Genomic DNA, 14,973 nt, shown 5'->3' on the forward strand with positions numbered 1-14,973 from the left:
AAAGCCCTTGCTTGTAGAGGAAGTCTGAGCCCAGCGGCAGTAAATGCTGAAGTACAACCTTCCCTGTCATTTCTTGCTGTTAGGAACAAGCAGCACAACTGAGCGTTGCAGGGGACCCTGATGCTGCCAAAGCTGTGAAGTGGAAGTGTCCTTGTTCCTGCTCCTAACCTAGCAGAAGCAGTAGTGCTGGGAAGGAAGATTGTGCCTTTGCCATTAATCTCATTCTCCAAACTGGGGATGCTACGAGGAGTTGCCTCATAAAGTCATATTTTCTGACAGATGCCTGCCAGGCTCCTGGTCATTGTGTGCTCATGCAGTGCTGTAGCTAAAGCTGAGCCAGTTCTCTATAGAGCTCACATCAGCGACTGTCTGGCTGATTGAGCTGCAGGTTGTGCTTCCTGGGATTTGTATGGGAGGCAGCGGTACTGGCTAAGCTAGGAGTGAGCAAGCAGGTGTCAAGATCTACAGCTATCCCTAAAGACGAAGTAATTTGCTCTTACACTGATTACCTTAGATGCATGTGCAGAAATGCAAGTGGACAACAGGTGGAGCAAGTGCATTGTGGTAAGTGCGTGGGGGAAAGCAGCAGCAGCAATTCTGCACAATTCTACTTTGCTTGTAGGGAGAGCAAAGGGGATATTCAACCCCTCTTGAAAGGCAGCATGTTCTAGCTGTGCCAGCACCACATAGTCTAACAAATGGTGCAGAGGTGGCTTATTTCTGGTGTGCAATAAATTGCAGTCATCTAGGCTGCTTGTACAAATTGAGGATTAGCCCTACTTTGTTCTTGCATCAGCAGCTTCAGTGGACTAGATAAATTCAACAGGAGTAAGGTGGGTATTTGCAGGCATCTAACACGCTACTCCCACCAGTGATAGTATATTAATATATTAATATCTTTGCATGTGTCAGGAGAGGTGGGGGGAAGTTGCTGTTGCATGAGAAAGGAAGTTAAGCAATGAGCAGGTGCCAAATACCTTAAAAATTGGAGGATGCAGTATATTTCATGGATTTGATTTCAGACACTCTTGTCCTCATTTTCCAAAGGGCCATGTTGACAGATGTGACAAACCTAGGCAGAATGAGTCTGTAGGTGTAGCAGGTAGAAAGCCCTCAGCAAAGCTAATTCCCAGTCATGTACTGCAGACCACAATATCACATCCTTCTGCATCATGTTAGTGTGGAAAAGTGCTTCTTAGTGTGATACAGAACTCTCAAGCTTTCAAGCCTTTTTTTTTTTTTTTTTTACGTATATGCACAAATAAATTCTAGATCAAATGAACTGTTGTAGCAACTAATACTCATTTATTGTCAGGCAATAATAAAACAAACTTTCACTGGTCTTGTGTTCTGTGGTGAAAGCCTTAGGAGATGTACTGACACGAAAGAAAGGTACTGTCTTTCAGTACTGGAAACCTCGTGTTCTGTGCTTCCTCTTTGGTGTGGTTGGCTCAAGTGATTTCCACAGCTAGCAGCTAGGAATACCTTCCACAAAGCTGTAAATCCTTCACACACGCTGTTGATAAGAGGTTTCTGAGAAGACCTGAGTGATTATTTCAACGCCTCTTCTCAGTATTGGGGATAACTATGGTACCTACACAAGGTGATTGTTAGTAATAAAAGGTGACACATTCCTCTTGGTTAAGAGCTGCATACTTTATCTTATTTACAGGTAAGTTTTGTTTGTCTTGAGTCCATGCTACATGCCATAATTTTAATTCTTCCTGATGCTAGACTGGGCTTGATCTAAACCTAGTCAGAGGTTGTCTTATACAGTAGATGAACAATGTTTTAAGATTGAGTAGCATGCGTTGGCAATACCAGAGGCAAACATACAAATCATGATTACAAATATGCATGGTTATTTTTTTGCATATATAAATAAGTGGTTAAATTGCATTTGATTTTTCTTCTTTTCACTAAGCTTTCTGAAAAAAATACCTAACTTGTATATTGGTGGTATGTTCTCTTCATGTCGGTTTTATGTTAGCATACATCTGAATTTCCTGTTCTAAAGTCCTCTTCATAAAGTAGAAAGCGAGAGCATATCAGCACTTCTTATAAATAATCCTGGTTTGTTTTGCTGAAACTTGGGTATAACATTTTGGTGGCACAGTCTGTATTTTTAGTTGAAAAAGTTACAAAAGTATTTTACATTTGAAGTGGGCAGAGTTTCCATTTAGACTTTAGAACTCAAATTTCAGGTATATCAAGTACCCTCAGTGTTTATTACTTCCCCAAGTGTATCAGAATACATGATTGTGAGGGTTTGATTCATTAAGAAAGACGATGAAAAATAACGTTGAGGGTTCCTGCTGTGAATTAACTAGGACATGTGATTTGTTAGTGTGATTTTTCTGAAGCACAGGAATCCTGCATTTTGATTTTTCTTAAATTAGGGACTTAGTGAGACATGGCTTTAAGCATAACAAGTGAATTAAATTATACAAGCAAATTATTTTTCATTAGAAGGCTATGCTAGGGGCTTGGTACTTCATTGAAAGTTGGGAGTTACGGATTCAGTTTGGCCTTAAGCACCTCATCACAGGCAAGTCACTGATTTCTTTCACCTGTGAAAATGGGGAGACGAGACCTTTGCTGCCTCACGTGGCTGTGCTGCTTTCATTCAGAGTTGAGGGCCTGCAGTATGTGACAAGAGGACTTGTTTGGTAGGATGTGGAGGTTCTAGCTTGGGGTTTCCTTCAACAATTTGGCTCTTGTTTCAGTGTCTAAATGTGAGTGGAACTCTTCTGAAAATGTTTCTACAGTTTTGAGAGCACTTGCCTACAAGCATTTAGTAATATCAATGCTCAGCTTTTTCTTATTTCTTCAATAAGTGCCTGAGAACCTGGCAGTTTGGGGCAGAAGTCTCCCATCATTTCCAAAATATCTTTTTGACAGTTCATAGTAATGTCGGTAAATCCAAACCTTCTTTATATTTAGTATAATACAAAGGTGTTTAGACATGCCTGAACCTACAATACGATCAGGGTTCTCTCTGATGGGAGTATTGTTGCCCTGCTTCTGGCTTTCAGTTCTCCTTGCAGGTGCAGTTGCAGTGGGTATTGCTGGCATAGAAGCAATCTCAGCAGTTCCCTCCCTCTGCTGCAGAGGACAGCCTTGCCGTTGTGTTGAGCTGGCGATTTTCCGTGAGCAGGCACTGTACTGAGCAGTGGCGGTCGTATGGCACGTGTGCGCTCAGGTGGGTTCCCCTACCTGGCTGCCATCTTTGTACTATCTTTGCACCTCAGACTGGGCGTTAAAGATGCTCATGAAAAAATAAATATTGGTGCTGTATAAAGAAAATATATTGGGTTCACATCACCATGAGAAATGTAAGCAGTTACTTTTGAAATGAAGCATGACCTTCAATAGTTGGCATAGTTGACAACGTCCAGGTTTTAACTTAGTGTAACTTGCAATTACATTTATTTTATGGACGTAATTTTCACTTCTTGTACATCAAATAGTAAGGAAGTGATGCTTGCAGTTATTCTTTCCCCTCTTCTCAATCTTGACTTAAAAGAGAAAAAAAGAAGTGTTCAGCTAAGCTTTAATAGTTGTTTGTCCTCAGAAATACAGATAATCCTATTTCATTTCAAGGGCTGTCCAGACCACGACGTGGCTTTAAACAGAAATATTCCAGAAGGTGCCACTGTTCACCAAACTCACGTAGCTAGCAGGAGAGGGAAGTTGTTAGGGTTTGCCAAATTAGGAGATACCCTCAAAGCACTTTGTCTCCTATCTTCCTTTAGGTCCTTGTTCAGCTTCTGTGTCCTTACCTGCTGCCATCTTAGAACTTGAACTTCCAAAGGAGCTTGGATTTTGGTGTGGATTTATAGGCTTGGAAAGCATTCGTTTTGATCAGAGCCCCCTGGAAATACTGTTACATCTATGTTCAGAGTGGGACACAAATGAAAAACACCAGCAAGTGCGAAAAACGTTTGGGTAAAAAGCTGCTATCTACGCAGTAAAGAAACTAATACCAGTTGTCTGAAACTCTCATGGTCCTTTACATTTGTTTGAGGGGAAGAGCCACTGCATGGCTCTGTGGTCCCCTTGGCTACTGTGCTTCTTGCAGCTTCACAGGCTTGTGGCCCTGCCCTAAACCTCTTCCTTCAGCCACTCTTCCGTGCACCTTCTCCAGCAGCTCCTGTGCTTCACACCTCCACAACACCTTCCTCAGCATTGTGCCCCCCTGTTTTCAGAGCTGCTTATAAGAGGTGCTCAGGTGGAGAGAGATGGGAGGGAGTACAGAATGCGTCTGAAAGGGATGTGTGGCAAAAACAGCCTGGGAGATGCTGTGCTGTGTTAGGGATCTCCAGTTGGTTAACTCTTTACATTTTATGGTCCTGTCTGCATCCCTGGAGAAAGCCACCCATGTGAGAGAAACATTAAATGAACCGATCTCCGTCTTAATTTTTCTCCGCTCATTTTGTTCTTTCTGCTGCTCCAATGAAACTCACTGTCCCACAAGCAGCCACTCATGCACAGCAGTTTTCCAGAGCTGACAGCAGAACTCCTTGTGTAGCAGGACCAATTGGATGTAGCGTGAGGGTATGTTGCAATGCCTTTCTGCTGTGCCGTGGGATCAGCGGTGCTACGTGACAAATGATTTTTACTGCTCTGACTTGCCAAAGACTTCAGTCTGTGCCTCCACCACCCCTGGTGAGATTTGTGGTTGCTCATCACCTCATGGATAAGGTCTTTTGTTAACAATGTCCCTGAAAATGTGTCACAGTTGCTTACAGATGCCACCTGGTATTATTTCCTTCAAGATCCAAGGACAGTGTGCCAGGAATGAAGAATAATTGGTTGAGTTAATGAAGGGAAAAATCAATTACAGAAATATTAGTGGTGCCATATTAGATGTGCCTGCACCCCTGAAAGGCTAAGCAAAGGGCTGTAAAAACATCACACGATCTATTTTCCAGTTTTATATAGCTTTGCATTTAGTCTTCATGGAGAGAAGGGAAGAGGTTGCAGAAAGCCCAGTTGTTTGGTTTTGGTTCAAAAGGTGCTTAGGTTTGCCTCCGCTGTCCCTGTTTTTAAGTGTTGCACGCAGTGATTTCCACTGAACTCAGCATTTCTGAAAAAAACAGGTCATTCAAAGAGTTGTCTGACTAGATGCAGAGAGCGTGGATACGTGATCTGCTGCAGCTCCCGGCGGCAGCGTGGGAGGGGAAGGATGAGGCAAGGAACTGCTTTCTCAGGCAGGTCCAGCTGCTAAACACATAGCCCTCGTGGCTTTTATGTTCCCACTGATGGCAACGGGACTCCTGACTGAAAGTGTAATAGTGGACCTAGTGCTTTGCACTCGTATTTTGCTGCGTTCACATCTGTTGTTATAACCTGGTTATAACCTGGGCTCCCGATCCTCCTCCTTGCAGTAAATGGTGGAAGTCCCGCTGGCAGAGGGAGAGGACAAGGCACTCCACAGACTTCCCACTTTAAAATGCAACCTCTGTATCTTGTCGGCGTGTTTCTTTCTAGATTTCCATCCCATTAATGACAGCAGCCACCGATGGCCAGACAGGAAGAGGGCTAGACCCCACAGAGGGTGCATAGCCACGAGCCCTACCTAGCTCCTTTGTTCACCCGACAGAGCCGTGAGTAATAAAGAGAGGCTTTTGAGAAAGCTCGAGGTTTCCATTCCACCTGTTTGCAGCAGTTCTGTGTGTGTGCTTGAGGGGCAGATTAATTTGTTTTCAGCGTGGGGTTGTGCCCTGCCCCTCGCCCAGGCGCGTGCACCCCGGGGCTCCGCTTGCTGCCGCGGGCTCTGCTCGCTGCGTCAGAGCGCGTGCTGCCCTGTGCCCTGCCAGCAGCGCTCTGTTCTGCAGAAACACCACTAATCAGAGCAAGCAAAAGGGTTTTCTACGCGTCCTGCTAGGAGTGGACAACCCCAGAAACTGCTTTGTGGTGTACGCAGCAGGATGGGAGAGCGGAGAGAGCAGGCATTCCCTGGGAGTCAGGGACCAGCACTTATGACATGGGAAAGAAATTCATAATATATCTACATATACAGCCATACTATATCTGTGTCCCCTCTTGTTGTCACCACAAGAAATGTTACAAACATTTTAAAAAAAGTAAAGCTTAGAAATCTTTGGTGGCAGTTTATGTTGCCTTTGATGTGATAATGCTGAGGGTGCCAGTCATTTTGCTCCAACAGTTTTTTCATACAACTAAGTGAACGTCTGAACACTGCCTAAAACAGGGCAGTCTGACCACTTCCAGCTCTGCAACAGGCATGCAGCTCATTCTCACAAATCTTTGTAATGCTCTTACAAATGGCCGGAGAGTTTTTCAAGTTAAACAACCATGATACAAAGCTAGATCTGGAGGCAGAACTGTCTGCTGCAATGCAGCATTTCAGGGCATGTTCCTGAATGCTGTTTTCTTTACCGAAGGGACAAGCTTCACCTCACCTCCTTGTATATGTCTGCAGTATAAATATCCCCGCTTGGGCAAGGATCTCCCTTGTTTCCTTTCATTGACAACAGAGTAACGGGCCTTTTCAGAATGTGACTCATCAGACCTCTTTTGGTCATTTAATTTAGGTAAGATTAATGGTGTCTTCCTGCTGTTTGCTTCTTGCTAGTGACTAAGAGAGCTCCAGTGTAACTAGGTTTGATTTAGCATCTGTTTCACAGAGGTCTACATGTGCTCAGAGGCGTCCCTCTGCCTGATTAGAGCTGGTTTCTTAGCTGCAGAGGTCATTTAGGTAGGTGAAACATGTACAAACCAGTAAAACCATGGATAGAGATGTTCATGCTCTGTTTGCTCCAAAGTTGATTTGTTGTCTGTCAGCAAACTCGGTCTCAGATATGGACTTGATGATCTTGAAGGTCCTTTCCAACTTCTATGATCCTATGTCTGCAGCTTCTCTTCCACCCTACGTGGGGCCAGCTCCAGCATACCTGGCAGGCTCATTTGCTGCCCGGAAACACACAAGGGGATGTCTGCAGGCCCCCATCTACTCTTGCTCCTTAGCTGCAGTGTGCGTGAACCCCAAGAAGATGTCATAAGATGTCTTGGAGACATGATCTTCCTCACCTTTCCATGCTGTCACTGCACATGTCAGAAGAATTAAGCTAAGGTGAGTACAGGGTGACTCAGGAGAGCAACACATCCACATTTCTTCTTAGGAAGTCAAATGTTTTGTAGCGTGTCACTGTTTATCTGGTAGTCTCCTGCCTGGGGGGACGGGTCAAGGCAGAAGGAACTGAACTGGGCTCTCTTCTCTTGTTATCAGTGTGCTACATGTTTTACAAAGTTCTTGCGTTGAAAGCTGCCATCTGAGTAATGGAAAAAACGTTCAGATCTGCATATACTTAGCTTCCAGAAAATGCCCACATGAATTTCTCAGATTAAAATGAAATAACCACAATGGAAATTCTCAGGACAGACAATTTCAAATTCAAAATAAAAATGTAACAGGAAATTATAAAAGAAAGGCTTATGACCAATGCCCGTGAAGAATCATTTGACCAGTGTCTTGAATTCAGCTGCATAACAAATCTAGGCAAACCACCAAGAAATATGCATTTGTTATGGTTTTTCAGTTACATTTCTCAAGCTCAAAGCATTTTAAGTAAATAAGGCTGACTCAGGAAATTAGTGTATTAAGGTTTTCATTGATGTAATTGTAACTGCAGAACATTGTACAGTATTAATGTCAGCATTCAATCATTGCTATTGCTCTGCAGTCAGTATAATTGGATGCATCTATTAATTAAAGGCTCAATCCTGACTCCATTGACCCTTTTAGAAATTTACAGTCTGACAGTGGCTATTTGTTTGTGGTATGTGTACATAGGTAAGAGATTTGCATGTTGAAAGCTCAACTCTTCTTGACAGTAATGTTTCATTTGTACCTTTGGTGATTTTGCCCTGGGGAGATGTTGAATACCCACCTGATGTTAATAAGCAACAATTCACAAACTGTCCTGTTTCAAGCAATGGCATGTCCTAGAAAGAACTTAAAAGTTGAAGGTGAATCTTCTGCATTGGTCACTAACACCCTTGATCTTTTGTGTTTACAAAACCTGTATGGCAAAGATGGTGCAGAAGCACCCTGGGGCACACACTGCTGTCACATGCACAAGCACTATTCGATGGGACATCTGGTGATATAAAAGTACAGTGGAAAGAAAGGATGATACTTGGCTCAATTCATTAGCCTGAGAGAACAAATAATACACAAATAATTCTTTTAGGTGTTAGAACATTTCTGTTGGAAGGGACCTTCAAAGATCGTCTAGCCCAACTGCCTGACGTCCACAGGGCTGACCAAAAGTTAAAGCATATTCATGAGGGCACTGCCCAATCACCTCTTGAACACTGAGGGGCTTGGGGTATCAACCACCCCTGCAGGAAGCCTGTCCTACTGTTTGACCCCCCTCCCAGTGAAGCCACTTTCCCAGTGCTTGCCTGACCCTCCCCTGGCAGCTCTGTGCTGTTCCTGCGCGCCCTGTGCTCGGTCCCAGGGAGCAGAGACCAGTGCCTCCCTCTGCGCCTCCCCTCCCCAGGGTGCTGCAGGGAGCAGCGGGGTCGCCTCCTGGCCTCTCTTCTCCAGACACTGGACAGCCCAGTGTCCTCACAGGATGTGCCTTTCTGCTTTGGTGCCCTTCTCTGGACCATTTTCAGAACCTTAACATCCTTTTTATATTGTAGAGCCCAAAGCTGCACGCAATATCCAAGGTGAGGCCACACCAATTCTGAGAATAGCTGGAGAACCACCTCTCTGACCAGCTGGCTGTGCTGTGTTAATGTAGTTTGCCCTCTCAGCTGCCAGGGCACGCTGCTGGCTCCTGTTGAGCCTGATGCTGACCAGCACCCCCTGGTCCCTTCTGCTGAGCTGCTCCCAGCCACTTGTCTCCCCACCTGTACCTGGGTCCAGCATTTCTCTGTCACAGGTGCAGCGCCTGGCATTTACCTTTGTTAAACTTCATGCTGTTGATGATTGCCCAGTGCTCCGATCTATCCAGATCCCTCTGTATGGACTCGCATCCCTCCAGAGGGCCAAGAGCACCTCCCAGTTTAGTATCATCAGCAAAGGTGCTGAGCATGCATTCAACTCCTGCATCCAGGTCATTGATAAAAGTGTTGGACACATCCTGCCCGCAACTGAGCCCTGAGGAACACTGCTTGTGACCATCCACCAGCCTGTTGTTGTCTCATTTGCTACAAACCTTGAAGCTTTGCCGTTGGGACAGTTCATCACCCAGCGTCCTGTGAACCCGTTTATCTCATAGCTGGATAATTTGTCCACAAGGATGTCATGAGGGATGGTATCAAAGGCCTCACTAAAATCCAGAAAGATTATGTCCACTGCCTTCCCTTCACCCCCCAAGTGGGTGACCTTACCATAGAAGGAGATCAAATTACAAAGGCAGGACCTTCCCTTCATGAACCTATGTTGACTATGTCTGATAAAAGCTTTGCTCTTTAAATACTTTTCATTATCACCCAGGATTATCTTCTCCACAATTTTTTGAGGTACTGAGGTCAGACTGACAGGTCTGTAGTTTCCTGGGTCTCTGCTTCTGCCCTTGTAGATGGGTATAACATTGGCTACCTTCCAGTCAGTGGGAACCTCCCCAGACTCCCAAGACCTTTGGTAAATTGTTGAGATGGGTCCAGCTATAACATCTGCTAATTTCTTCTCAGAATAGTATTTCCAGATATTCAATGTTAAAACATTTTTGAAATGAAAATCCTAGGCTATAGCATAAGAGAACTGTTTTACTGGTCTTCCAGGTTGGCCTTTAAAAAGTCTTGCACCGTTTTTTTTTTTGCTTCTGATGGTTACGGAGCAGTTGCTGTGTGCTTTGTAAGGGGCTGGGATGTTCCCAGGTGTGGTGGGTTCCTGCACGTTCATGGGAACATGCTGAAGAGAGCTTGCAGCAAGATGGGAGGATTCCTTTCTCAGGGCTTTTCTGTAAAGCTAGGTAAATACAAACAAGAACCAACCAAGCCAGGTATTTTTAAGTAGCTCCTGGGCAGCAGGAGTGAGCTAAAAGAGACAAGCACTTTAAGCAGCAGAATGGAAGAACAGCGGGTTCTATATGAAATCAATTAATTCTTGCTTCCATGGCATCTACACTTGGTTTTGCTAAGATTTTATCTTATTTCTGAACATGTAAAAATTCCTCTTCTGGGTCAGTCTCTTTTCAGTTCTCCTCCCATAGAGGAGGAGAGGGGCTTGGGAACTTCATATGCAAAGTTGGAGATCAAGATCACAAGTAATTAGGCCCAAGCTGTGAATCCTTCACGCTTGCAGGAGTTGAAGTGGGTTCAAAATTTATCAGAGGAATAGGCACGATGCATGACCAACAATCATAAAACAAGGCAAAAGTGTAATAGCTGGTGATAAAAAGCAGTTCCCCAAAGACCATAGTATACTGAATATATGTACCTCTTCCCCTTGTATGACCCTAAAGGCAGTATAAAGTTTGCCAGTGAGAATCCAACCAAACATGAGTCGGAAATCTCGTCTCATTATTTGTGCAGATACTTACTGAGATAAAAGAGATCATAAAGCAGTTTGAGGTCTGCAAGCTGCCTGATGCTGAAGAAGGAGCAACCCTCTCCTACGATCTCCTGTGTGACTTGGAAGTCTCTCAACAAGCCTACCCGTGCTTGGCTCTATAAAAAGCAGACAGGAGCAAGCATATTTAAAGAAAAACCAGCATGCACTACTATTGTCAAGAGCTGATTAAGTTTTTTGTCCCCCTTAGAGCATTTCAGAGACAAAAGTTTTTTTTTTTTTTTTTTTTTTTTTTTTTTTTTTAATGGAGAAATAATATGAAAAGAGAAACCACAACTTTGGGGTACAAATATTTTGTTTATAAAAACTGGAAATGATGTTGGGAAGTGGTTTTCAAAGATTCTTTTTTAATAGAAAATGGTTTTAAGAAAACAGGAGAAAACTCATTTTTAAGTCCAGGCTTCTTTTTCCAAAGGGAAAACATTTTGTGAGGGGAAAAAAGGGGAAAAAAGGCTTTGTAATCTCTTACAAAAATACTTGGCATTTTTTCAACATTTCTGTGTCTTTGTTTGCATCTTGTTCTGCATGTTAATTGTTATAATTTAGCCTTCCCAAGATGCAATATTATTTATCAAGGAATTGTGTTAAATACGTCATTCTCTCACAGGAAGGTGGCAAAGAGGAAGGTTGCTGTTGCAAAACAGCATTCCTGGGTGCAAGCCTCTCTCCTAAAGTTCCCTGCAAGGCAGATAAATACGTTATAGAATATCTTCATCCCACAAAGAATGTTTGCAATGAGTTGTCTTTTCCTTTCTTAAAAGTGCAGCATATACGTCATCATGCCAAAACATTGTTCTCACATCAACTGCTTTCCATACTGAGGGACTTCATATCTTTCTGCAGAATTGGAGCTCTCCAAAGACAGCTGAAAGGTCAGATGGCACTGGGATGGAATAAGCTGCTGTTTCTACACATGGCTATGGTCAGGGAACAAAGGTGGCTTTTTCTCCTCACTCTTCACCAGACTCACTCTAATTTTGGGTTGTCAAACACTGGAGAGGAATGAACCTCAGCGTGTAATTTATTTTGAACATGAGGGTAGGGTTTTATACTCTCTATAAACTAGACTCTGTAGGGTTTTATGACTTTCTGTGCTAGTAGACTTGGTTACTCTTTGTCCTGTTATTTCCTTTTGTGGCAGACACACGTAGTAGAAATTGACCACAAGACCAATAATTAAGATTGCTTAACAGTTATAAAATAAAAATAAAATAATAAAAAATAACAAATAGTCTTGTCTAGATCCTGTTTTCACTTGTTCGTATTTTTGTTACACCTCAGCCCTGCAGACTGATATTTTCCATACCAGAAGTTTGTCTTAGAGTGGAGTGTTAAAAGTCAAATGACAAATGGCCTGCTGAGTCTCCAGTTAGGAAATCCACAATTTCTGCCAATGTATAAAAGACCCAGGGAGAAGGAGGAGGATGCGGTTAGCCCGGAACATGGGTAGGGAGGTGGCATCAGGATCAGTAGACTGGTGACAGCTAGTGGCTGAGAGAGAGGTGGCAGCTGACCTGCGACTGAGGCAGAGAAAGTTGTGCTAGAGGAGCCAGCACAGATCCCAAGGCTTGGCATTTCTTTTCTGTAGGCCAACAAGTGGCCTGGAGTGGTTTTTGTTCTTCCCTGGGCTGTGGCCACGTTGGCTGCCCCCCTGCTGGTGCAGAGCCTGGTGCTGAGGGCTCTATCCAGGCATGGCCTATGGTGTCTGTGTGGGGCACGGGCGGCTTAAATGGAGATACCTGTAAAATCTTGTGCTTCCTTGTGACAGCTGATATTTGGGCCCTTCTGGAAGGACTGGATGCTGCCGTACCTGCACCAGTCATTTATCAGATCCTCATGGGCATGGGAAGTGCCACACAGCAGCCACGTGAATATAAGCGAGCTCCAAAGTCCAGGGTTTTCTTAAAAATATCTGCGTGTATGAAGCAGGAGTCACGTGCATCCCCGTGCAGGGCAGACAGGTTGCTTCAGAGCCAGACCTCTGATGCTGTTTCTGAAGGGCAAATGAGTTTGTTCTTGGGTGTAGCCCTGGGGCTGCTCTCCTGCAACCACATGGATGTTATCTTTGTAGGATATGGGCAGCTACTTCTTTAGGTTCAGGGGTGTTTGTCTTCATTGTAGACCAATTGCTGCAGGAAAACAGAAACCAGCCCCAGTGGTGGCTTTAACTGCCTGTGCTGCCCTGCAGCTGCCAGAGAACCTGCAGAAATTTTCACTCCAGCATCAGTAGTGCCTAACCCGAGAGGCACTGTAGTCCTTCAGCTTTCTTACCTAGTTCTCTGAACCGGCATTACTCCATGCTGCACCATTTGTGCTGGTAATAATGAGGATGGCTTTATTTAATGACTGTAAATAACATTTATTACTGCAAGAAAGAGCTGCCAATGGCTACACAGAGGTGCCTTTCATGCCTTCGAGCAAAAACCAAGGTAACTCCCTGCCATGGGTTTGCAGCACATGAAGTGTCCCTGTAAGCAATAACAGGGAGAAAGCCCTGCACAGCAAGGCTGCTCTGTAGAAAAGTGCTTTCACCACTGAAGATGACTGTTCCTCAGGAAACAAAGCCACTGGGAACTTGGCTTACAAAGGTCATTTGGAACTCCCAATAACACCATTCTTGAGAGTGGGAGCTAAAGAGGAAATGGGTGGCAGGAGTCCCTCCCAATTCAAAGAGCTTCACTGTATGAGTATTACCCAGGGAATCCCCCCTAATTTTTGAGCATCACTTAGCTACTTGAGTGTGACACTGACATTGCTGGAATAAGCCTCAAAGCCAAGAACAAACACTGCCCATGGTTTTCCAAGACTTGCAAATGAAGTTGCACTGTCCCAGTGTTGAGACTCACGTTATAGTACTTTGACATACCTTCCACTATCTATATACTTTTGCTCAATCTAGTGAGTAGAATCATAGAATCATAGAATATCCTGAGTTGGAAGGGACCCTTAAGGATCATCAAGTCCAACTCTTGACACCGCACAGGTCTACCCAAAAGTTCAGACCATGTGACTAAGTGCACAGTCCAATCTCTTCTTAAATTCAGACAGGCTCGGTGCAGTGACCACTTCCCTGGGGAGCCTGTTCCAGTGTGCAACCACCCTCTCTGTGAAGAACCCCCTCCTGACGTCCAGCCTAAATTTCCCCTGCCTCAGCTTAACCCCGTTCCCGCGGGTCCTGTCACTAGTGTTAATGGAGAAAAGGTCTCCTGCCTCTTGACAACCCCTTACGAGGAAGTTGTAGACTGCGATGAGGTCTCCCCTCAGCCTCCTCTTCTCCAGGCTGAACAGGCCCAGTGACCTCAGCCGTTCCTCGTACGTCTTCCCCTCCAGGCCTTTCACCATCTTCGTAGCCCTCCTCTGGACACTCTCCAACAGTTTCATGTCCTTTTTATACTGTGGTGCCCAGAACTGCACACAGTACTCGAGGTGAGGCCGCACCAGCGCAGAGTAGAGCGGGACAATCACCTCCCTTGACCTACTAGCGATGCCGTTCTTGATGCACCCCAGGATACGATTGGCCCTCCTGGCTGCCAGGGCACACTGCTGGCTCATATTCAACTTGCTGTCTACCACGACCCCCAGATCCCTCTCTTCTAGGCTGCTCTCCAGCGTCTCATCGCCCAGTCTGTACATGCAGCCAGGGTTTCCCCGTCCCAGGTGCAGGACCCGGCACTTGCTCTTATTGAACTTCATGCGGTTGGTGATCGCCCAGCTCTCCAACCTGTCCAGATCCCTCTGCAAGGCCTTTACACCCTCATTTGAGTCCACAACTCCTCCAAGTTTGGTGTCATCAGCAAACTTGCTCAAAATACCCTCTATTCCTACATCCAGATCATTTATAAAAATATTGAAAAGTACCGGCCCTAAAATGGAGCCTTGAGGGACCCCACTGGTGACCGCCCGCCAGCCTGACGCAGCTCCATTTACCATAACCCTTTGGGCCCTGCCCGTTAGCCAATTGCTCACCCATCGTATGATGTTTTTATTTAGCTGTATGGTGGTATTTATTTATTTATTTATTTATTTATGGTGGTATTTTATTTAGCTGTAAATTTATTGCTCATCCTGGCTTAGCTTTAGCTGTGGAGAGGGCCTGGGGAAAATAAATGTAATTTATGAATTCGACCTATGCAAAGATAGGGATTACCCAGGAAGATTCTAAGTTTGATTTTGCTGGAAGGGTAAGAATGACAGTGATTTTAGCTCACAGATGCTCATTGACATGTCATTTAAATTCTTAGAATATTTTTTTTTTTTTTAATGAACTTTCCCATGAAAATCTATTTGTGTTTATATTCAGTGGGTGGATTTACTTGTTATGTGAAGCAAATGAGGGGGAAGAGGTAGAATGAAAAAAGCTGGTTTAAGTACTTTAACCATATCTGTTACAGCCCATCTTTACTGTTCTTGTTCAGCAGCCA

This window comes from Oxyura jamaicensis, chromosome 1 (assembly GCF_011077185.1).
Source record: "Oxyura jamaicensis isolate SHBP4307 breed ruddy duck chromosome 1, BPBGC_Ojam_1.0, whole genome shotgun sequence".
Classification (NCBI taxonomy): domain Eukaryota; kingdom Metazoa; phylum Chordata; class Aves; order Anseriformes; family Anatidae; genus Oxyura; species Oxyura jamaicensis.